The sequence below is a fragment of the Scyliorhinus canicula genome, chromosome 28 (assembly GCF_902713615.1).
Source record: "Scyliorhinus canicula chromosome 28, sScyCan1.1, whole genome shotgun sequence".
Lineage (NCBI taxonomy): Eukaryota > Metazoa > Chordata > Chondrichthyes > Carcharhiniformes > Scyliorhinidae > Scyliorhinus > Scyliorhinus canicula.
In genome coordinates this window covers 946,022-969,962 of record NC_052173.1, presented here as the reverse complement: position 1 = coordinate 969,962, position 23,941 = coordinate 946,022, and the positions used below count along the sequence as shown (strand labels likewise).

The 23,941-nt window shown below is 46.7% G+C and overlaps 1 protein-coding gene across 5 annotated transcripts in view; it reads left to right on the top strand.

Annotated features, from left to right (window-relative positions):
* ikzf4 (IKAROS family zinc finger 4) overlaps positions 1–23,941 on the top strand; it is a 235,272-nt gene that overhangs the window by 139,034 nt on the left and 72,297 nt on the right. The gene's annotated exons all lie outside the window — the stretch shown is intronic.

The following is a 23,941-nucleotide window of genomic DNA, read 5'->3' as shown; positions in this document are numbered from 1 at the left end:
GAGCAGTACCAGATCTCCCCAGAGGAAAATGTCCATTTCCAGATGGCTGGACTTTGGATAGCATGTCTATAAAACATTACATTTTACAGCTCCTGTTAATGGAATGATAATGGTCAATCTGGTGAAGTAAACTCGGATTTCGGAAATAATTGAGAATTCTTTGTTTTTGAGTCTTGGATACCCTTGTGCTGCCTTTCCATCTCCACATATTGCACTTCATTTCTGCTCCTCGTATGGAAATGCTCTTTTGTGTCTTGGGCTGTGCTAGCTTTTCTTCTGGCAGGTTTGCCACATTACTGTAATCCAAAGTATTAGAAGATTAGATAATGGGTAATATATTCCAACTGCCAATAATTATTACAACTTCCCTGAGAAGTGATTTAACTGTGGATTCTGTATTCAGGTCACAGCCCCTACTGAGTTAACTCATCTCAGCCAAGTTGTCAGCAAGTTTTTCCTACAATTGGTCACCAAAGTCTCAAAGGGGTCATTTTTTTTTTGTCAATGCCTGCACTGCTGCTGTTCTAGCTTTTGGGATCTTTACAGAACCTCTAACGGGAGGAAGGGAGCAGAGAACAGTTGGATTGAATGGAGCCCTGGTGCTGGATGTTTGACTGCTAGCTGTTATTTTCTACACTAGTGCACCAGCTTTGTACCGAATATTACCAGAAAATGTGGAGCAACCTTGCATACATTGAAGTCACCACCTTCCCATTGAACCGTTCTGCCCATTGGGAGTTTTGGGGTCTTTGATTCCTTTTGCTTATGTAAATCCACATGGACGTTTGTTCTTGCCGTTTGAATATGCACTGGGCATTTTTCATGTCAGAAGTGAGTCGTGGGATTTTCAAGACTGTATGAATGTTTTCCTTATTAATGAGCAAAACAGGCCATCAAGGTACAAATAGCATGACTTGTCACTCTAAGGAATGATATATTGGAACACCTGTGAGGTTTGATTCTGTATGCATAAAAAGTTGCAAACCAAGACCTATAAGAAGCCTTATCAGGATGGTGGGACATTACAAGTACCATCAGGTCCTTGCAAGGCAGATTGGCGGAATAGTCATTCCTTACTCTGTACCCATTGAAAATCGAACTCTGAAAAGGAAGGAGGAATGGTAAAAAGAACAGTTAAAACTTAAATCCGTCCTAAGCTTGGAATCGAGCTGTTGCATATCTTTTTCAGGATGGCAGACCCAAATTCTGATGGAGAGATCTAGGTAGAATTGGAGGGGATGTGTTCTGTCGAGAGCATCTCTGAGGGGCAAAATATTGATCTGTGTGGAATGGCCATACCCCTCTGGCTTTACCTGAAATACTCATGAAATTCTAGTCATGTGGGTTTTGTGTAATAGATTTATGTTAATAAATTGCGTATGGTGGGTATTTTATGACCAGCAGCGTTACCGTTGCATTTTGCATGTTTATTTTTATTCATTTACAAGATGTGGGCGTCGCTGGCCAGTCCAGCATTTATTTCCCATCCCAAGTTGCCCTTGAGAGGGTGGTGTTGAGCTGCTGCCTTGAACTGCTGCAGTCCCTTGGGTATAGGTACACCTAAAGTGCTGTCAGGGAGGAAGTTCCAGGACTTTGACCCAGTGACAATGAAAGAATGGCGATATATTTCCAAGTTGGGATGGTGAGTGATTTGGAGGGGAACGTCCAAGTGATAGTGTTCCCATGTATCTGCTGCCCTGGTCCTTCTAGATGGTAGCAGTAGTGGGTGTGGAAGATGCTGCTTAAGGAGCCTTGGTGAGTTCTTGCAATGCATCTTACAGATACTACGCACTGCTGCCACTGTTCATCGGTGGTGGAGGAATTGAATGTTTGTGGAAGGGGTACCAATCAAATAGGCTGCTTTGTCCTGGATAGTTCGCACTGCTGCCTCACAGCACCAGGGACACGGGTTCAATTCCGGCCTTGGGTGATTGAAAAAAAAAAAAAATTGTCTGTGTGGAGTTTGCCTGTTCTCCTTTTCCCCATGTCTGTGAGGGTTTCCTCCCACAGTCCAAAGATGTGCGGATTACATGGATTGGCCATGATCAATGCGCGGGGATAGGGTAAGGGAGTGAGCCGAGGTGGAGTGCTCTTTCAGAGGGTCAGTGCAGACCCGTTGAGCAGAATGGCCGCCTCCTGCACTGTAGGGATTCTATGGATGGTGTTGAGCTTCTTGAGTGTTGTTGGAGCTGCACTCATCCAGGCAAGTGGAGAGTATTTCATCACACTCCTGACGTGCCTTATAGATGGTGGACAGGCTTTGTTTGGGGAGTCAGGAGGTGAGATACTGTCTGCAGGATTCCTAACCTCTGATCTGCTCATGCAGCCGCAGTACTTGTATGGCTAGTCCAATTCAATTTCTGGTTAATAGTAATCCCCAGGATGTTGATACTGGGGAATTCAGCACTGGTAATGAATGTCGAGGGGCGTTGGTTAGATCCTCTCTTGTTGGAGATGGTCCTTGTGTGGTGCAAATGCCACCTGCCATTTGTCAGCCCAAGCCTGGTTATTGTCCAGGTCTTGCTGTATTTGCACGTGGACTGCTTCAGTAGCTGAGGAGTCGTGAATGGTGCTGAACATTGTGCAATCATCAGTGAACATCCCCATATCTAACCTTACGATGGAATGAAGGTCATTGATGAAGTAGCTGAAGATGGTTGTGCCCAGGACACGATCCTAAGGAACTCCTACAGTGATGTTCTGGAGATGTGATGTTTAATATCCAACCACCACAACCATCTTCCTTTGTGCCAGGTATAATAAAATCCCTACAGTGCAGAAGGCGGCCATTTGGCCCAACGAGTCTACACCGACCCTCAGAAAGCGCACCCAACTAGGCCTAAACCCCCACCCCATTCCCATAACCCCACCTAGGGCCAATTTAGCATGGTCAATCCACCGGGCCTGCACACCGTTTCACTGTGGGAAGAAATTGGAGCACCGAGAGGAAGACATTGAAAGAAAGTGCAAACTCCGCAGTCACCCGAGATCAGAATCTAACCTAGGTCGGTGCTATGAGGTAGCTGTGCTAACCACTGTGCAACTGTGCTGCCCCAATTACCCCAACCAGTGGAGGGATTTCCCCTGATTACCAGTGACTCCAGTTTTGCTCGGGCTCCTTGATGCCCAACACTATCAAGTGCTGCCTTATGTCAAGGGCAGTCACCTCACCTCACCTCTGGCATTCAGCTCTTTTATCCGTGTTTGAACCAAGTTTATAATGCCAAGAGCTGAGTGATTCTGGCTGAACCCAAACTGAGAGTCAGTGAGCAGGTTATTGATGAGTAAGTGCTGCTTGATAGCACTGTTGATGACCCCTTCCATCGCTTTACTGACTATTGCGAGTCGACTGAGGGTGGTGATCGGCCGGGTTAGGTTTGTTCTTTTTGTGTACAGGGCATACCGGGACAATTTTCCACATTGCTGTACTGGAACCGCTTGGCTAGGGGTACGGCAGGTTCTGTTAGAATATTGTCAGGGCCCATAAGCCTTTGCAGTATCCAGTGCCTTCAGCTCTTCCTTCCTATCACGTGGAGTTTCCTTGCCCATGTTTGACCTGGTGCTGTGAGACTTCATGTTGATTTTGGAGGATATGCTGGAAGTGTGTATGTCTCATTATCGATCTGGCACGTGGATTATGTGCAGTTCTGATTGTGTTGTTTTGAGAAATGGGCACAATCTAAATTATGGCTCCTCTGAGCATACCAATACCAACTATGGCCAGGCTTCCAGCAGCAATGACTAGATTTTGATCTGGCATTTGAAGTTAGCGGCTTCCTGCTTAATTACTAGAGATTGTTTCCTCTTTGTGGATAGACATATGGATGAAAATGGAATAGTGTAGGTCAGATAGGCTTCAGATGGTTTCACGGGTCGGCGCAACATCGAGGGCCGAAGGGCCCGTACTGCGCTGTTATGTTCTATGTTCTTCCCTCTTGTTTCTCTTTCTCCTCCTCATCTTGCCCGCTCTTGCATTTTAGATTTATTAGCTTTCCAGATTTTAGTTGTCCCGTGCAAGTATTGACGTGTCCTTTTCTGTGCTGCCTTTGTCTTTGTAGCTGACGTTGCTTTGCTCTCCTGCCGCGCAGTATAAGGTGCGTCTGTTGAGTTGCTCTGTTCCTTTTGGCAGGAGGGAGGAGTGATCATGGTAGTGGGAGGAGAATGGGGGTAAACAGGAAGGAAAGCAACAGAAAGATCATGAATATGAAGCGAATGCACAAAAAGGAGGAAGGGCCGGGAGAAAAGTTGAAGCTGCAGCAAAAGAAAAAATCCTTAGCCTTTCTTTTGCAAAGAAGCAATAGCATCAGAATGTGCAGTTCCACAGACAACTGTGTTGACAAGTTTAACAATTTTTGTGAGGCATTTTGAATATTTATGTTGCCACATAGTCAGCTGGGTCAGAAATTAAAATTTATAGCTGGTATCTCGAGCAACTAGTTTTGTCAGTCTATGGAATTCTCTCCCCAAGAAATCAGTGGAGGCTGGGTCATTGAGATTATTCAAGGCAAAGTTAGATTTTTGGACAAGGGCGTCGAGAGTTTTTTTTTAGAACAGTACAGCACAGAACAGGCCCTTCGGCCCTCGATGTTGTGCCGAGCAATGATCACCCTACTTAAACCCACATACCCGTAACCCAACAATCCCCCCATTAACCTTACACTACGGGCAATTAAGCATGGCCAATCCACCTAACCCGCACATCTTTGGACTGTGGGAGGAAACCGGAGCACCCGGAGGAAACCCACGCACACACGGGGAGGACGCGCAGACTCCACACAGACAGTGACCCAGCCGGGAATCGAACCTGGGACCCTGGAGCTGTGAAGCATTGATGCTAACCACCATGCTACCGTGAGGCCCCCCGTGGGGGCTGACAGGAAAGTGGAGTTTAGACCGCAACCAGGTCAGCCATGATCTTATCGAATAACGAAGCAAGCTAGAGGGGCCAAGTAGTCTACTCCTAAATTCTGAATTCATTGAAGTGATTGATTAAAATTACAGCTTTTCAAAAGGGTTGCATTTCTGGGTGGTCTGTATTTCTAAACTCAACATAAATTTTGCTAACTAATGAGCAAACAGTGACACTTCTACAGCAAGAAAGCTGGCACACATTCTGTAATGTAAATGGGTGTGGGTTTGCTTCAACTCAAACAAATCACAATCTGCAAATCCAAGCCAATTTTGCTGTGTTTTGTGAGATTAGAAGGTTTAGGCACCTAAATCTATCCACATTGTGCCTAAACAGAAATCCTAATCTGCCCAGATTGAGTTAAATTGCACATGATAGCCACTTCATCAAACAGTAGGCAGGCTGCCTATTTCTGAGTTTTATAATTGATTGCTGGGACATGCTCAAAAACAGTCTTGAGATGCTTAGCTGGTTGCCTCTACGCTGTTCCTCCCTGTAATGTTCCAGCTATGATGAAGAACTTTGAGCGGAACTGAAGGTACTTTTCTGCTTCTCTTGCAAATGTCATCTATTCTACTTGTAAATGCATGAGAGAGATTGTACTGCTTTGTAGGCATTCTTGTTATTCATATTTTCTTGTTTTGTCCTGTATTAGCCATTTCTGATCTGGTTATCAGAACTAACACGTTCTGTGAAAAAGGCCTTTCATAAAGGAACTGAAAAGGGTGACACTAGAAAGGTGGGAGGTAACTGAACTGTGTTTCTTTGTAAGCGGCCTAGTCCAATATCGTCTCCATTGCTACTACAAATGTCACTGCGTGATTGGTTGGTAGGAGGAATATTTTCTGTGAGACTAAAGGGATTGTCATGCATCCTAGTTACATCTCCACACTTCTGCTTTGATATTAAAATGTCCTGATAAATGTCCCACTTCATGCTGTATTTTATAAAACATTTAGGTTTATGTCTGTGGGTATAACTGATAAATGCCAGAACAAACTGCAAAAATTTCAATCTGCTTTCTTCCTCATTAATTAAGAGAATTATTAAATATCGTGATCTGCTGGCAGATTTACTGCTCTCCCTTTTGTCAGCTCAGTTGTGGAGTACATTGTGTTTGCTACAAGTGTTTTTTTGGGGGGGGGGGGGAAGGTCTTTTGTGTCATGTTCGTACTTATGTATATTTTAGGGTTGCATATTTATTGTGTCGATTAGAAATAATAAGCATTTTAAGATCATTATACCTTTACATTCACTGTTTGCTTCAGGGCTTGGCAAGGAAAAACATACAAGGCATGTTTTTTTATGACCAAATGGTACTGCTAGGCTCCATCCCCCCTCTTGCTAATTTTCTCCCCGCCTTGCCTGAATGTTGTGTTTTCTTGATTTCTATGCTACTGTATCCCTATGTTGTGGTGCAGCTTCTTTGGCATTGATTGCTTTCCAATATCTGATCAAAGTAGCCATTTGATTTAAGCCTTGATGATGTGTTGTCAGGTTGCAGTTCAACCATGGGGAATGTGCCCCGTATGATGATCCTGATTTGAGTTCTCCCTTGATAATGTGCAGGGATTACCAGATGGGCATTAGAAGAAGCAACTTTGTTTCTTTTTCCCTCTTCAATCCAACCAATTATATCCAGCTTCTGTTCTGCTTAGATGAGTTGACGAAGCACTGACGAGATGTCAAATCTACAACCTTGCTGATCGTTTTTAAGTCAACGGTGCCTATTGATGGAATAAGACATTTTCACTCTTTCATCACTGCATCCTTCTCTGGGAGATAGTCCAGCAAATTGCAAGTCTCTGCTGATTTTGTACTTCAGGTGTCTTCTGCCTCTTTCTCTTCCTCCTCTGAGAAGTATTCAACCTCTTTTTATGTCTTCTCTGAATTGCACAGCAAGATTAAGATCTTGCCATGAAGAGATTTTGATGCATGACCATTCATCAAATCCACAAATCACCAGGATAATAAGGAAAGAGGGGTTGTTATGTTAAGAAAAGGGGTAAAATTGGGTTGTATTCCCTGAAGGTGCAGATTAAGGAATGATTTAATTGAGGTGTTAACAGTAAGGGAATTACACATGGCTGGGGGGCTGGCCAAGGAAAGGGGATGGCTGATCGGCGCAGTGCCCCCCTGTAGTAATCCACGGGAGGCAGGAGTTCCGTCACCACACCAATATTTATTTACAATAACGATATTACAGGAGCAGCTACAAACAGTGCTGCTAGCAGTCCAGTCAACTTAAGACTGGCTCACAAAGCCTACACAAATGATTATATGGACCCCCTCAATGAGCTATCATTGAGGGAGCTCATACTCCAATTGGCCAACCAATAAAGCCAATTGGAGTTCATTACACCCCCCAACCAGGCTGATCACCTGGAATGTTAGAGGGCTAAATGGGCCAGTGAAGTGTGTTCGCGCATTTGCGGGTTCTGAAGGCGGACGTAGTCATGCTGCAGGAGACGTACCTGAAAGTGGCAGACCAGGTTAGGTTGAGGAAGGGCTGGGTTAGTCAGGTCTTTCATTCGGGGCTCAAAACTAAAACTGCGATCCTGATTAATAAAAGGGTTCAATTTGTGGCGGAGGGTACAGTTGAGGACTGGGGTGGCAGATTTGTTATGGTTAGGGGTAAGCTCAAAGGGGTGAGAGTAGTCTTGGTCAGTGTGTATGCCCCTAATTGGGACGATGTGGATTTTATCAGGAGGTTGCGAGGGAAGATCCCCGACTTGGACTCGCGCAAACTAATCATGGGCGGGGACTTTAACATAGTCCTGGACCCGAGCCTGGATCGGTCGTCTTCAAAAACGGGCAGGTTCCAGCGATGGCAAAGGAGCAGAGAGGGTTCATGGAGCAAAATGGGGGGGAGCTGATCCGTGGAGATTTAGCCGGCCGTCGGCGAGGGAGTTCTCGTACTACTCCCACTTCCATAAGGTGTATTCCCGAATTGATTTCTTTGTCATCAGTAGGGACTTGCTAGCCGGGATGGTGGGGGCAGAATATTCGGCAATTACCATATCGGACCATGCTCCGCACTGAGTAGACCTACGGATTTGTAAGGATGGCTTCCAGCGCCCACAATGGAGGTTGGAAGTTACATAAGAACATAAGAACTAGGAGCAGGAGTAGGCCATCTGGCCCCTCGAGTCTGCTCCGCCATTCAATGAGATCATGGCTGATCATTTGTGGACTCAGCTCCACTTTCCAGCCCGAACACCATAACCCTCAATTCCTTTATTCTTCAAAAAACTATCTATCTTTATCTTAAAAACATTTAATGAAGGAACCTTTACTGCTTCACTGGACAAGGAATTCCATAGATTCACAACCCTTTGGGTGAAGAAGTTCCTCCTAAACTCAGTCCTAAATCTACGTCCCCTTATTTTGAGGCGATGCCCCCTAGTTCTGCTTTCACCTGCCAGTGGAAACAACCTGCCCGCATCTATCCTATCTATTCCCTTCATAATTTTATATGTTTCTATAAGATCCCCCCTCATCCTTCTAAATTCCAACGAGTACAGCCCCAGTCTACTCAACCTCGCCTCGTAATCCAACCCCTTCAGCTCTGGTATTAACCTAGTGAATCTCCTCTGCACACCCTCCAGTGCCAGTACGTCCTTTCTCAAGTAAGGAGACCAAAACTGAATACAATACTCCAGGTGTGGCCTCACTAACACCTTATATAATTGCAGCATAACCTCCCTCGTCTTAAACCCCATCCCTCTAGCAATGAAGGACAAAATTCCATTCGCCGCCTTAATCACCTGTAAACCAACTTTTTGCGACTCATGCACTAGCACACCCAGGTCTCTCTGCACAGCAGCATGTTTTAATATTTTATCATTTAAATAATAATCACGTTTGCTGTTATTCCTACCAAAATGGATAACCTGACATTTGTCAACATTGTATTCCATCTGCCAGACCCTAGCCCATTCACTTAACCTATCCAAATCCCTCTGCAGACTTCCAGTATCCTCTGCACTTTTCGCTTTACCACTCATCTTAGTGTCATCTGCAAACTTGGACACATTGCCCTTGGTCCCCAACCCCAAATCATCTATGTAAATTGTGAACAATTGTGGGCCCAACACTGATCCCTGAGGGACACCACTAGCTACTGATTGCCAACCAGAGAAACACCCTTGAATCCCCACTCTTTCCTTTCTATTGATTAACCAATCCTCTATCCATGCTACTACTTTACCCTTAATGCCATGAATCTTTATCTTATGCAGCAACCTTTTGTGTGGCACCTTGTCAAAGGCTTTCTGGAAATCCAGATATACCACATCCATTGGCTCCCTGTTATCTACCGCACTGGTAATGCCCTCAAAAATTCCACTAAATTAGGCACAACCTGCCCTTTCTGAACCCATGCTGCGTCTGCCCAATGGGGCAATTTCTATCCAGATGCCTCGCTATTTCTTCCTTGATGATAGATTCCAGCATCTTCCCTACTACCGAAGTTAAGCTCACTGGCCTATAATTACCCGCTCTCTGCTTACCTCCTTTTTCAAACAGTGGTGTCACGTTTGCTAATTTCTAATCTGCCGGGACCACCCCAGAGTCTAGTGAATTTCGGTAAATTATCACTCGTGCATCTGCAATTTCCCTAGCCATCTCTTTTAGCACTCTGGGATGCATTCCATCAGGGCCTGGAGACTTGTCTATCTTTAGCCCCATTAGCTTTCCCATCACTACATCCTTAGTGATAACAATCCTCTCAAGGTCCTCACCTGTCATAGCCTCCTGTCTATCACTGGCATGTTTTGTGTCTTCCACTGTGAAGACCGACCCAAAAACTCTGTTCAATTCCTCAGCCATTTCCTCATCTCCTATTATTAAAACTCCCTTCTCATCCTCTAAAGGAGCAATATTTACCGTAGCCACTCTTTTTTATTTTATATATTTGTAGAAACTTTTACTATCTGTTATATTCTGAGCAAGTTTACTCTCATAATCTATCTTGCTCACCTTTATAGCTTTTTTAGTAGCTTTCTGTTGCCCCCTAAATATTTCCCAGTCCTCCAGTCTCCCACTAATCTTTGCCACTTTGTATGCTTTTTCCTTCAATTTCCTTGTTTCCCTTATTTCCTTAGATATCCACGGTCGATTTTTCCTTTTTGTTGTTATAAACCTTTGCTGAGCACTGTGAAAAATCGCTTGGAAGGTTCTCCACTGTTCCACCATAAAGTCTTTGCTCCCAGTCTAGTTGGATTGCTTGCGGACGAGGCGGTGTGTGAGAGACTCAGGCAATGCATGCAGAATTACCTGCAGGTAAATGATACCGGAGAAGTCTCAACAGCGGTGCTCTGGGAGGCACTGAAGGCAGTGGTGAGAGGGGAGCTGATCCCAATCCGGGCCCATAGGTACAGGATAGACAGGGCAGAAACGGACCGACTGGTTCAGGAAATGTTACAGATGGACAGGAGCAACCCGGAGTCCCGAGGCCAGCGTTACTCAGGAAATGACAGAGGCTGCAGGCCGAGTTCGGGGTGCTGACACCAGGCAAGGCTGTAGAGCAGTTTAGAAAGGCAAAAGGTATATGAGCATGGAGAGAAGGCCAGCAGAATGCTCGCGCAACAACTAAGGCAGAGAGAAGCAGCTAGGGAGATAGGAAGGATAGCGGATGGGGAGGGAAATCTGGCGGAGGACCCGGAAGGGCTGAACAAGGTGTTTAGGGACGTTTATAGTAAGCTATACACTTCGAAACCCCCCAGAGGACCGGAGGGGATGAGACGATTCCTGGAAGGACTGACCTTCCCAAGAGTGGGTAGGGGGTTGGTAGACGGACTGGGGGCCCTGGTTGGGATCGAAGAGGTACTGGGGGGCCTGAAGGTCATGCAGTCGGGTAAAACCCCGGGCCGGATGTGTATCCGGTGGAGTTTTACAAAAAGTTTGCCGAGATAGTGGGGCCGGTGCTGGTCAGGGTTTTTAAACGAGGCAAGAGACAGAGGGGTCCTACCCCCGACAATGTCGCAGACCACTATTTTGCTTATTCTGAAACGGGATAAAGACCCGGAGGCCTGTGGGTCTTATCGGCCGATCTCTTTGATCAACACAGACACTAAGTTATTGGCCAAGATCTTGGTGACTAGAATTGAGGACGGTGTACCGGACATAATTGCGGAGGACCAAACTGGGTCCCTAAAGGGTAGGCAACTGCCGGTCAATCTAAAAAGGCTGCTTAATGTGATCATGATGCCCCCGGAGAGCTGGGACGCAAAGATAGTGATAGCTATGGATGCAGAAAAGGCTTTCGACTGGGTCGAGTGGGACTATCTGTGGGAGGTGCTGGGAAGGTTTGGGTTCGTGGAGGGGTTCATTGACTGGGTTAGGCTGTTATACCAGCCCCCAGAGGCTAGTGTAAGGACGAACAGATCGACATCAGATTACTTCAGATTGCACCGTGGGACAAGACAGTGTTGCCCTCTCTTCCCACTGCTGTTTGTGCTGGCCATAGAGCCCCTGGCAATTGCTCTGAAAGCTTCAAAGGGCTGGTCCGGGGGGGGGGGAGGAGAGAGAAGAGTGGAACATAAAGTCTCGTTATACGCGGATGACCTGTTGCTATACGTAGCGGACCCAATGGCGGGGATGGACGGCGTCATGGAAATCCTGAGGGAATTTGGCCGGATTTCAGGATATAAATTGAACATGGCTAAGTTGTTCATAATTCAGGCGAGGGGTCAGGAGAGTAGGCTGAAGGGGTTGCCGTTCAGGCTGGTAGGAGAAAGCTTTAGCTACTTGGGGATACAGGTGGCACGAGACTGGGGCAGGCTGCATAAGCTCAACCTGTCCCGATTGGTGGAATGAGTGAGGGAGGGGGTTCGGAGTTGGGATGCGCTCCCGCTGTCACTAGCGGGAAGGGTGCAGACTGTCAAGGTGACTATTCTCCCGAGATTCTCGTTCATATTTCAGTGTCTCTCCATTTTCATCCCGAGGTCCTCCTTTAAGAGGCTGAATAAAATTATCCTGGGATTTGTCTGGGCGGGGAAGTCCCCGTGGATGAGGAAGGTGATGCTCGAAAGGAGCAGAGGGGAGGGGGTCTGGCGTTGCCAAACATTAGCAACTACTACTGGGTGGCCAACATAGCGATGATAAGGAAATGGATGGTGGGCACAGGGTCAGTTTGGGAGCGGATGGAGGCTGCTTCGTGTAGGGGCACCAGTTTGGCGGCCCTGGTTACGGCGCCTCTGCCGCTCCGCCGGCGCGGTACTCCACCAGCCCTATAGTGGTGGCGGCTTTGCGGATCTGGGGCCAGTAGAGGAGGCATATAGGGGAAGTGAGAGCATCGGTGTGGACTCCAATCTGCGGCAATCACCGATTTGAACGATGGGTATCGACTGTGGCGGAGGGTGGGTGATCTGTTCCTGGAAAGGAGCTTCCCAAGCATGAGGACGTTGGAGAAGAGGTTTGGGCTGGCGGGACGGAATGACTTTAGATACTTACAGGTGCGGGATTTCGTGCACAAAGCCCCCGAAGACCGAAGCATGGCTATCGGTCATGGCGAGCTTTCTCGGTCTAGAAAAGGTTAAGTTCGCCTTGAGAGATTCACTATCGGGGTTCGCCTGGAGGTGGCAGCCATTCATTGACTTCTTCGCGGAGAATTAATCATCAGCGGGGGTGGGGCTAAGGTAGTGTAGAGTAGGGGGTGGTTTAGGCAGGTCCTTGCGTGAATGGAGTCGTGGTTTGCACTGTTAACAGTAAGGGAATTGATGGGGATGTCATAAAATTAGAATGGAAAGTGAATGCTGGAGAAATTTCTCGATGTAGTAAGTTGTGAAAATTTGGCCTGCAATGCCTCGCATATAGATGCAAAAACAATGCAGGTACTTGAAATATAGTCTTTGAGATATATGGGCAGGGCAACAAAATGAGATATGCTACAGTTTGCAAAGTAGCAAGTCGGCTGGGATGGGCTGAATGACGTTCCCATGCGATTGCCACTCTGGTGCATTGCATTGGAACACCAGTACATTGCAATATGCTGCCTTTTACATTGTCACACATTCTTCATGTGTAAGCTGGTACATGATTGTCAGCATGGGGTTTTACAGGTGAGCCTAATCTTGTCCTCACCTGATGTGCCAACCCACATTTTCCAACCACCCATGAAATGCCCAGAGATACCTAGGCTGTTTGGAGTGGTCCTACTACTGCACAGCTCGAGAGCACAGGGAGCTGTGGCACCTTCCCAGTTTATTTGACTTCATAATCAAATACCCAGAAGTAGTGCTCACAATTTGACACACATTGATCAGAAGTAAGTTGCTTGGGAATCCAAGATGTAACGATTGAATGCTCAAAATGTGTTGTCTTATTTAAGTAATGAATAAATGTTTGCCTGATTCGAAGGTTTAGCTCACTCAGCTAAATCGCTGGCTTTTAAAGCAGACCAAGCAGGCCAGCAGCACGGTTCGATTCCCGTACCAGCCTCCCCGGACAGGCGCTGGAATGTGGCGACTAGGGGCTTTTCACACTAACTTCATTGAAGCCTACTCGTGACAATAAGCGATTTACATTTTCATTTCAGAGGGAAAATAACTTTACTGCTGGCTGCTGTTCACTAAATTACCTGGGGAAAACAATAATTTTTTTAAATGAGGGTCTGTAAAAAGGTTTTTTACGCTGCTGAGTAAACTCAAGTTTTAATCGTTATTCAGCACATTGAGACAAAATTAAGGTGGTTATTCTGTTTCAACGGTAACATTCATGCAGGGCTGAATGCAATGTTACCCCACTCAATATGAAGGAGGTGGGAAGATATCCACAAATTGTGCTATTTGGAGGGTAAATCATCAGGCTCCTTAACTATACTGTTTGCTCAGGAGTTTGAAAATTGCTGAAAGGGAGCAGAATAGTAGAAGAGGCTTCCTGGGTTTGTTTAGGAAAGTAAATTAAGAAAGTGGACTTCACACTAGTTAAAGTTTTCCTTGTAGGATCATTAAATTCAGATTGTGCTGGACCTGCATCTTTAGCTAACTACTGCTGTTTGTGCTACTTAGCAATGCTCCTTTATCCTGTTGGTGAAATTGTCCTGCAGTATACTTCCACCTTTGTGACTGCCCACTATTGTAACATTGTCCAGCTCATTCCTGCCTCAGCCTAGCTGCTGAAACCCTCACCTGGGTATTTGACTCCTCCAGACTTAACTGTATTCCATCTTTCAAAAATTTAAGCTCATCCAGAACTCTGCTGCCTGAATCCTATTTCATACCAAGTCCCCCTTGTATATCGCTTTGTAGATCGCTTTGCTGAGCACCTTCGGTCTGTGCGCATTCAGGACCCGGACCTTCCCGTTGCTTGCCATTTTAACAAAGCCCCTCCTCCCACGCCCACATGTCTGTCCTTGGCCTGCTGTAATGTTCCAGTGAAGCTCAACGCAAACTGGAGGAACAACATCTCATCTTCCGGTTAGGCACGCTACTGCCTTCCGGTCCCGACATCAAATTCAACAATTTCAGATGATTAGCTCTACTCCACCTAGACCCATTTGTTTTCATCCCATTTCATTTCAACTGTCTCTTACCATTTCTTTCTTCCCCAATCTTATCCACTACCCCTTCTCCCCTTTGCTTCCCCTTTCCCCTCCCCCTACACCTAGTTACCCTCTGATGTTAGTTTCACTGCTGCTTGGCCTCTCACACCTTTTGTTCTCTCTGGGGACTGCCATTAACACTCTTTCCCCTTGGTTTCTGTGGCTATTAGCACCCGGTTTCCCTGGGTTTCTGTGGCTATGACTCATCTTTCATTCTCACTCCACAGTATAAATATTTCCCACTTTCTCTGTCTGTTAGCTTTGACAAAGGGCCATCTGGACTCGAAACGTTCGCTCTTTTCTCTCCCGACAGATGCTGCAGACCTGCTGAGATTGTCCAGCAGTTTCTCTTTCATTTCAGTTTCCAGCATCTGCAGTAATTTGCTTTTATCCCCTTGTATATCACTGTGTTCAAATACCTATGTTAGCTTCTGGTCTGCCAATGCCTCCAACTTAAACATTTCTTCCTAGTATTCTATGCCTTCACTGCCTTACTGATCAGTAACCATCTCTGCTCCTATACACTCCGAGAACCCTGCATTCCTCCAACTCTGGCCTCTTGTGTATCTTCCAGTCCCTTTACCCCACCATTCGTCAGTTGTGCCGTCTGCCACCTGGACCCATATTCTGTATTGCCCTCTTTAAACTTCTCTACTGCACCTCATTCTGTTCAAGACTCTCAAAATCCCCTCTTTGATCAAGTTTGGAATCAGTCCTCTGAATAGCTCTCCTTTTGGTTTGCTTACATTTCCATGAAGTGCGTTGGGATATTGTTCTACATTCACGGCAAGTTGTTTACACTGTGGACAGAGGGAGAGAAGTACAGATCATTTTTGCGCGTGGGAGAATTTTAGAACAACTGTTGGGCTTTTAATATTTGCTGAGGTCTCAATTTCACCACGACTTGCCAGTGTGCTAACATTTTTGAAATGCTGTCCTAAAAATTCTTGATTAATTCAGAGGGGAGTTGCACAAAAAGAGCATTTGATACTTTGAGCACCTCAAACAAGAATGTAAAACACAAGCCACGGAACAGGCAAAACCAAAGGACTTGCAAACATAGAACAGTACAGCACAGAACAGGCCCTTCGGCCCTCGATGTTGTACCGAGCATTGTCCGAAACCAAGATCAAGCTATCCAACTCCCTGTCATTCTGGTGTGCTCCATGTGCCTATCCAATAACCGCTTGAAAGTTCCTAAAGTGTCCGACTCCACTATCACAACAGGCAGTCCATTCTACACCCTAACCATTCTGAGTAAATAACCTACACTCGGATATCCCTCCTATATCTCCCACCCTGAATCTTATAGTTATGCCCCCTTGTAACAGCTACATCCACCCGAGGAAATAGTCTCTGAACGTCCACTCTATCTAGCCCCTCATCATCTTATAACCTCTACTGTATTAAGTTGCCTCTCATCCTCCTCCGCTCCAAAGAGAAAAGCCCTAGCTCCCTCAACCTTTCCTCATAAGACCTATCCTGCAAACCAGGCAGCATCCTGGTAAATCTCCTTTGCACCCTTTCCAATCCTTCTATAATGAGGTGGCCAGATCTGCACACAATACTCCAAATGTGGTCTCACCAGGGTCATGTATAGTTGCAGCATAACCTCGCGGCTCTTAAACTCAAGCCCCCTGTTAATAAACGCTAACACACTATAGGCCTTCTTCACGGCTCTATCCACTTGAGTGGCAACCTTCAGAGATCTGTGGATATGAACCCCAAGATCTCTCTCTGTTCCTCCACATTCCTCAGAACCCTGCCGTTGACCCTGTAATCCGCATTCAAATTTTTTCTACCAAAATGAATCACCTTGCACTTATCAGGGTTAAACTCCATCTGCCATTTTTCGGCCCAGCTATGCATCCTATCAATGTCTTTTTGCAGCCTACAACAGCCCTCCACCTCATCCACTACTCCACCAATCTTGGTGTCATCAGCAAATTTACTGACCCACCCTTCAGCCTCCTCCTCCAAGTCATCACAAATAGCAGAGGATCCAGCACTGATCTCTGTGGTACACCGCTGGTAACTGGTCTCCAGTCTGAAAATTTTCCATCCACCACCACCCTCTGTCTTCGATGTGATAGCCAGTTACTTATCCAATTGGCCAAATTTCCCTCTATCCCACACCTCCTTACTTTCTCCATGAGCCGACCATGGGGAGCCTTATCAAACACCTTACTAAAATCCATGTATACAACATCAACTGTTCTACCTTCATCTGTACACTTAGTTACCTCCTCAAAGAATTCAATCAAATTTTTGAGGCAAGACTTGCCCTTCACAAATCCGTGTTGGCTTTTCCGGATTAAGCTGCATCTTTCCAAATGGTCATCAATCCTTCAGGACCTTTTCCATTAACTTACCGACCACCGAGGTAAGACTAACTGGCCTATAATTACCAGGGGTCATTCCTATTCCCTTTCTTGAACAGAGGAACAACATTTGCCACTCTCCAGTCCTCTGGCACTATCCCCGTGGACAGTGAGAACCCAAAGATCAAAGCCAAAGGCTCTGCAATCTCATCCCTTGCGTCCCAAAGAGTCCCAAAGAGTCCTTGGATATATCCCATCTGGCCCAGGGGACTTGTCGACCCTCAGGTTTTTCAAAATTGCTAATACATCCTTCCTCCGAACATCTACCTCCTCCAGCCTACCCGCCTGTATCTCACACTCCACAAAAACATGGCCCCTCTCCTCGGTGAACACTGAAGAAAAGTATTCATTCAACGTCTCTCCTATTTCTTCTGACTCTATGCACAAGTTCCCACTACTATCCTTGACCGGCCCTACCCTCACCCTGGTCATTATTTTATTTCTCACATAAGAGTAAAAAGCCTTGGGGTTTTCCTTGATCCGACCCGCCAAGGACTCCTCGTGCCCCCTCCTAGCTCTCCTAAGCCCTTTTTTTTAGCTCATTCCTTGCTACCTTATAACCCTCAAGCGACCCAACTGAACCTTGTTTTCTCATCCTTACATACTCTTCCTTTTTCCTCTTGACAAGACATTCAACCTCTTTTGTGAGCCATGGTTCCCTCACACGGCCATTTCCTCCCTGCCTGACAGGGACATACCTATCAAGGACATGCAGTATTTGTTCCTTGAACAAGCTCCACTTTTCATTTGTGCCTTTCCCTGACAGTTTCTGTTCCCATCTTATGCTCCCTAATTCTTACCTAATTGCATCATAATTACCCCTCCCCCAATTATAAACCTTGCCCTGCCGTATGGCCCTATCCCTCTCCATTGCAATAGTGAAAGACACCAAATTGTGGTCACTATCTCCAAAGTGCTGTCCCACGAACAAATCTAACGCCTGGCCCGGTTCATTACCCAGTACCAAATCCCATGTGCCCCCCCCCCCCCCCCTCTTGTCGGCCTATCCACATATTGTGTCAGGAAACCCTCCTGCACACACTGTACAAAAACTGCCCCATCCGAACTGTTCGACCTATAGAGGTTCCAATCAATATTTGGAAAGTTAAAGTCACCCATGACGACTACCCTGAGACCTCCACACCTATCCATAATCGGTTTTGCAATTTCGTCCTCCACATCTCTATTACTATTTGGGGGCCTATAGAAAACTCCTAACAATGTGACCGCTCCTTTCCTATTTCTAACTTCAGCCCATATTACCTCAGTCGGCAGGTCCCCTTCGAACTGCCTTTCTGCAGCCGTTAAACTATCCTTGATTAACAATGCTACTCCTCCACCTCTTTTACCACCTTCCCTACTCTTACTGAAGCAAATTTCCCTCCCAGGATATTGGTGCCCCTCTGGTTCAGGTGCAAACCGTTCTGTCTGTACAGGTCCCGTTCTGTCTGTACAGGTCCCACCTTCCCCAGAATGTGCTCCAATTATCCACGAACCTGAAACCCTCCCTCCTACACCATCCCTGCAGCCACATGTTTATGTGGAAGTGAATTTCATTTATTTGTTTTAAACCTTGCTGTCTGTATGTAATATTAAGGGTCTGAAATATATCTGTGATCCTCAAGTAAAAAAATGTTAAAGCGTTGAGGGAGTGAGATGAGAGTAGAATTCTGTATCTGATAATGCAGGGACAGCAAAGATGAGTGAAACCTTGTCGACTGAGACAAGGGATATTGGAATGCGAAAGAGCTGACTCAGGAGCACGAGAGAGAAGGAGATAAGGAAGTTGAACCTGAGGGACAGATCGGATAAGAAAAACCGTTAGCAGCAGCAAGTTGCATCATAGTCACCAGCCTTTCTTAGGATAATAATTTCATATAAGCACATGTTCTGGATCCTTGCCAAATCATTGGTTTTTCTAGGAATTTAAGGGGGCCACCTCTAAGCTGTGTTTGTATAAAGAGACAGTCCATTCTTCGGGACTTTGGCACTTCTCGAAGGTGGTTCCCCGACTACTTAGAGATTTGTCCCGGCCGTGAATAAACGAATATTCATTACTGACGTGTTCGAGTGTTTTACTTCTGGACTGACGGACGGCTATGTGAAAGCGCAATTCACATTTGGTGGCAGCGGTGGGATCTCCAGAGGTGTCTGCGCTACCCAACCGGCGTAATCGACTGAGCTCGTTCAAAGTAGAGGACGAATTTGGCCCCCAACGTGAGTAAAAAAAAATTTTCCACCTTGGTATTCGCCTACTACTAGTTTGATCGTTGCTCAGCCTTGCCGTTGGTTTGTCGAGAAGCCTCTGCGAGATCCTGGTCAGTCCAGCGAACCCGTTTTAAGGAGGGTAAGTGACCCCTGTAGTTATCGTCACGAGGGGCGGTCTGGGACTGCCGCCATGATTCTGGGCTGTGTGCTCCAGATTATTAGGTAATTCTCGGGCTGTGTTCTCTAGAATTTACAGGCGGGGTTCTCAGGACTACTAAGAAACGAGAGTGGAATTAGAATTCCACCATGGGTAATACCGTAGATACTTGTGATGACCCGGGCAGTGCGCTCCAGACTCTGTGAACAATACCCCAAACACTCAAAGCAACTCCGACAATTGTCGGGGGCCCTCCATAAAAACCTAGGCAAGGATAAATGGCCTCTAGGGGGACCTAAAGACTTGGGTCCTGTCCTAGAGGCCCAACAGGTGATCTGGAAAAACAATCGCGGTTCCACCGCAAAGAAATTAATTGCTTTATGGAGGGAATACTGTCAGTCATTGAAAGATGCATCTACACTGGCTAGCTGGCAGGCTAATGCCTCGAAATTGGGCATTGGCCTCACCGAAGGGGGAATTGTTAAAACAGTAGAGGTCTTAAGAAGGGAATGTAAAGAACAAAAGAATGTTACTCCTACCCCAGTGCCGGTCAGCAATGCGAAGCAAGGTTGGGAGGACGGGGACGATGGGGATGAGGAACATATGTTCCATTGTGGGGGACGTCGGAAGCCTCCACAGCCACCGCCTCTACCACCCCTCCCTAATGCACCGATCCAATTTATTATACCCCTCCCAAGTCAGAATCCACCACCTTATGCATCACCGCCGCCCCAACCAGCATATAAACCCCCGGCCATGAGTACAAGGTCGAGAACAAGGGGAGGAGGGGGACCATTCATGCAATTGGTCCAGTTGAAGGAACAAGTGGGAGAACAATTAGACAGTCTTTTCCAAAATCTGGATGAGGACGAGGATTTCCCTCCTCCTCTTCAACCAGCCCTCGACCATCCCTTACCCCCACCACGACAGATGCCAATGCGCCAGGTGCCAAATCCTACCTATGACCCTGTTGCTCCCGTGGGCAACCCTAATGCTGAACGTACCATGAATATTTATGTCCCGTGGAAACCCAATGAGATTATGTCCATACTAGCTGGAATACCAAATCGAAAAGAGTCCCCTGCTGCCTTTGTTGACCAACTCCAATGTACAATTCGTGTATATGAGGCCGAAGCACGGGACTTATGGGCCTTGGTCCAGCAGGTCTTGCGCCCAGAAGAACACGTTCGCTTCTGCAATGTCTTACAACAGCAGAATCCTACTATTACCCTCCCTGTGTCTTTAGCGTCCCTTAACGTGCTCCACCAGGCGGACCGGCAACGCCAAGATGCAATTTTGCTGCATTAAACACTACCCTTCAAAAGCCTGTGGATATTACTAAAATACTTGAGACCAAACCCCGCAAGGATGAGGAAGCCGACACCTTTTTAGAGCGTTTTAATGAGTCCTACCGTAACCAGGCCGGAGACACTAACTACCGTGCTGGCAATAACAGCCCACAGTATTGTGCCATGCTCTTGAGCTGCTTGCCCACCTCCTTATCGGATGCGATCAAGACTAACAATATGGATTGGTCCGATAATAGTCCCACCCAAATGGCACGAGCTGTGAGGTACTACTGGAAAAACGGCTCACCTGAGGGTCCGTCTAAAGCAACCCCTAAAATTAAGACTGAGTATGTCCTTAGAAAAGACGTCCAGGAGGTACCAATACCCTCTCGGGCGCCTGATAACACAGGCCACCAGACGGAACCCCAATTCTGCGCCCCTGGTTGGGTGACCCCACAAGGTAAAGGATACACCTCCCATCCAAACGGGCCCAAAGCACCGCTCTATGGCCCACCGTGTGCCCCTCCGGGAGCAGCGTCGGCCTATGCACCGCCCCCACCATATTCTTATGCCACACCCTACCAACACCCCTCCCATCCCCCACCACCCTATTGTCCACCGATGCCGCCCCAAGCAGCACCTACCCCCACACAACCACCACAACATGCAAGGCTCTGTTATAGTTGTGGTCAGCCAGGACATTACTCTCGTAACTGTTACTCAAACCCTAATCGCGGCAGAGGGGGTCGTGGAGGGGGAGGACGGGGCAGAGGAGCGCCCGCAGTGGCTGCTCCAGTCACTACTCCGTTCACTCAAAATAACCCCTTCCAACAATACTGATTGCCGATGTTGCCTTCTCGTTTAACCTCCCCTGACTCTGAGCCTGTTCTCTCTTTAACCATTTATGGTCACTCCTATCCGTTTCTCATAGACACGGGGGCTACCATGTCTTCCGTACAGTCTCACCTCAACCTTCCCCTCTCATCAGAAACCCAACAACTACCTGGTTTCCAGGGACAGGTAGCTAGTTACCCCATTTATTTCCCTGTGCCCGTTTCCTTCCACGGCTACACCCTCCAGCACCGATTTATTGTTACAACCGGACTAGATTGTAATCTACTGGCCCGAGACCTTCTCTGTGCCTTTGGAATACATCTTGAATGTGGGGATAACGGGATCACTGTCCATTCGCCCAGCATACCACGCCAGTTAACCACTCATGTGCATCCGCAATGGTGGGCACTTCATTTGATGCCTGAGCGGTTGTTCCACATTTATCTGCACTCTCTCCCTGTTCCTCGCCTCATTAGCACGTGGCACCGGCAACAAACCAGAGATGACAACATGGTTTGTCCTGGCTCTCAGCTTCCACCCTAGATTCCTGTTGTAAATCCCCATCCCATCTCTTACCTATGTCGTTGGTACCGATGTGTACCATGACTTGTGACTGTTCCCCCTCCCCCTTAAAGATTCTGAATACACGGTCCGAAACGTCACGGACCCTGGCACCCGGGAGGCAACATGCCATCCGTGAGTCTCTTTCGCTGCCACAGAACCGTCTATATGTCCCTCTAACTATTGAGTCCCCAATAACTATTGCTCTCCTGCTCTCCCTCCTTCCCTTCTGAGCCACAGGGACGGACTCAGTGCTGGAGACCGTTCACCGTGGCTTACCCCTGGTAGGCCGTCCCCCTCAACAGTATCCAAAACAGTATACTTGTTACTGAAGGGAACGACCACAGAGGATCCCTGCACTGACTGCTTCCTCCCAGCCCCTCTCACCGTCGCCCATCTATCTTGATTCTTCCGAGTAACTACACCTCTGAAGCTACTATCTATGACTACCTCTGCCTCCCGAATGATCCGAAGTTCATTCAGCTCCAGTTCCCTAATGCGGTTTCTGAGGAGCTGGAGTTGGGTGCACTTCCCACAGGTGAAATCAGCAGGGACACTGACGGCGTCCCTCACCTCAAACATTCTGCAGGAGGAACATTGCACTGCCATCCCCTCTAGATTAAAAAAAAAGAAAAAGAAAGAAAGAGCTTACCTGTTATTCACTCTACCCCTTGGGTTAAAGAAGGTGGAAGGATGGGGGACACTACAAGTGTAGTGTCTCTGGTTTAGGAACTGCCGAACTTAAATACAGGTAAAAATAAAACACTTACCCAGCAACCACTGCGCCCCACACAAGAACAGCAATCAGCTGTTATGGGCCTGCATAATCAATTTCAATCTTTACTACTTACCCAGCAGTCACTCTGTCCTCACTCCGACCGGATTCAGCTGGAAACTCCCAACAGTCAGTTTTTAAAAAAATTTACTCCCCTTCTCAGCAAACACTCACTCAGCAACCACTGCACCCCGCACGATAACACCTCAGGGGAAAAACAACTTGCCAGTCACCAGCCAATCACTTACCTGCAGGCTGTGATGTCACGGTTCAACTTCTTTCTCCTTCTATCATGTATTGTCATCTTATGTTTCTCGGAAATTTCTCAAAGTGCTTCCATTACAATGAATCACTGAAGTGCAGAGTTTGGCTATGTAGGCAACTGATGCAGTAAGTTGTGCAAAGCAAGAACCAGCCAGCTGAAATGAAACAAATGCCCAATTAATGTGTTATAGTTGAGCAAGCAGTGTTAACTGAGATACCTGTCAATTGTCCTGTTTTTCAAGCATTAAGTCCGTAGGGCCCACCTGAAGTACTGGAGCCAGCACATGGGGCTTCAGTTCAACATTTCATCCAAAGGCTCGTACCTCTGACAAGCAGCACCTCTTTAATACTGCACTAATTGGCAGTTTAGCACACACGCTCAAGTCCTTCAGTGAGATTAAATCCACACCCTTTTGAAGCAGAGATAAAGCCAAGGTAACATGAGTTATTGATTTCAATTTTGGGGAAGCAAATAAAGCGAACAGCTTAGGAACTGACATGGTGCAAGGTTTAGCACCCCCTGTAATATTGTATACTGAATTAAAGCATGCTAAGAAAAGAATATGCAAAGAACACAAATAAAAACAATGCTGGAAAAACTCAGCAGGTCTGGCAGCATCTGTGGAGAGGGAACGTTTCAAGTCTAATTTGACTCTTCAGAGCTGAGGAGTCATCATGTCGGACTTGAAACATTTAACTGAATTTCTCTCCAACAGTACTGCCAGACCTGTTTGCACTTTGCTTTTATTTCAGATCTCCAGCAGCTGCAGTATTTTGCTTTTATTATTGTGTAATGCACACATCTTTGTCTTATCAACTTCCAGTATGTGGGAAAAGGAAAGCTGTGCCGCAAAACATAAGGGAACAAAGAACAATACAGCACAGGAACAGGCCCTTCAGCCCTCCAAGCGTGTACTGGTCATGTGCTTCACCCAGATATTACACTGATTGTTAGCATCTGTTTTTGAGGTGATGCATCCCAAATCTTCCAATCACATGAAAATTCACCTCCACATTGA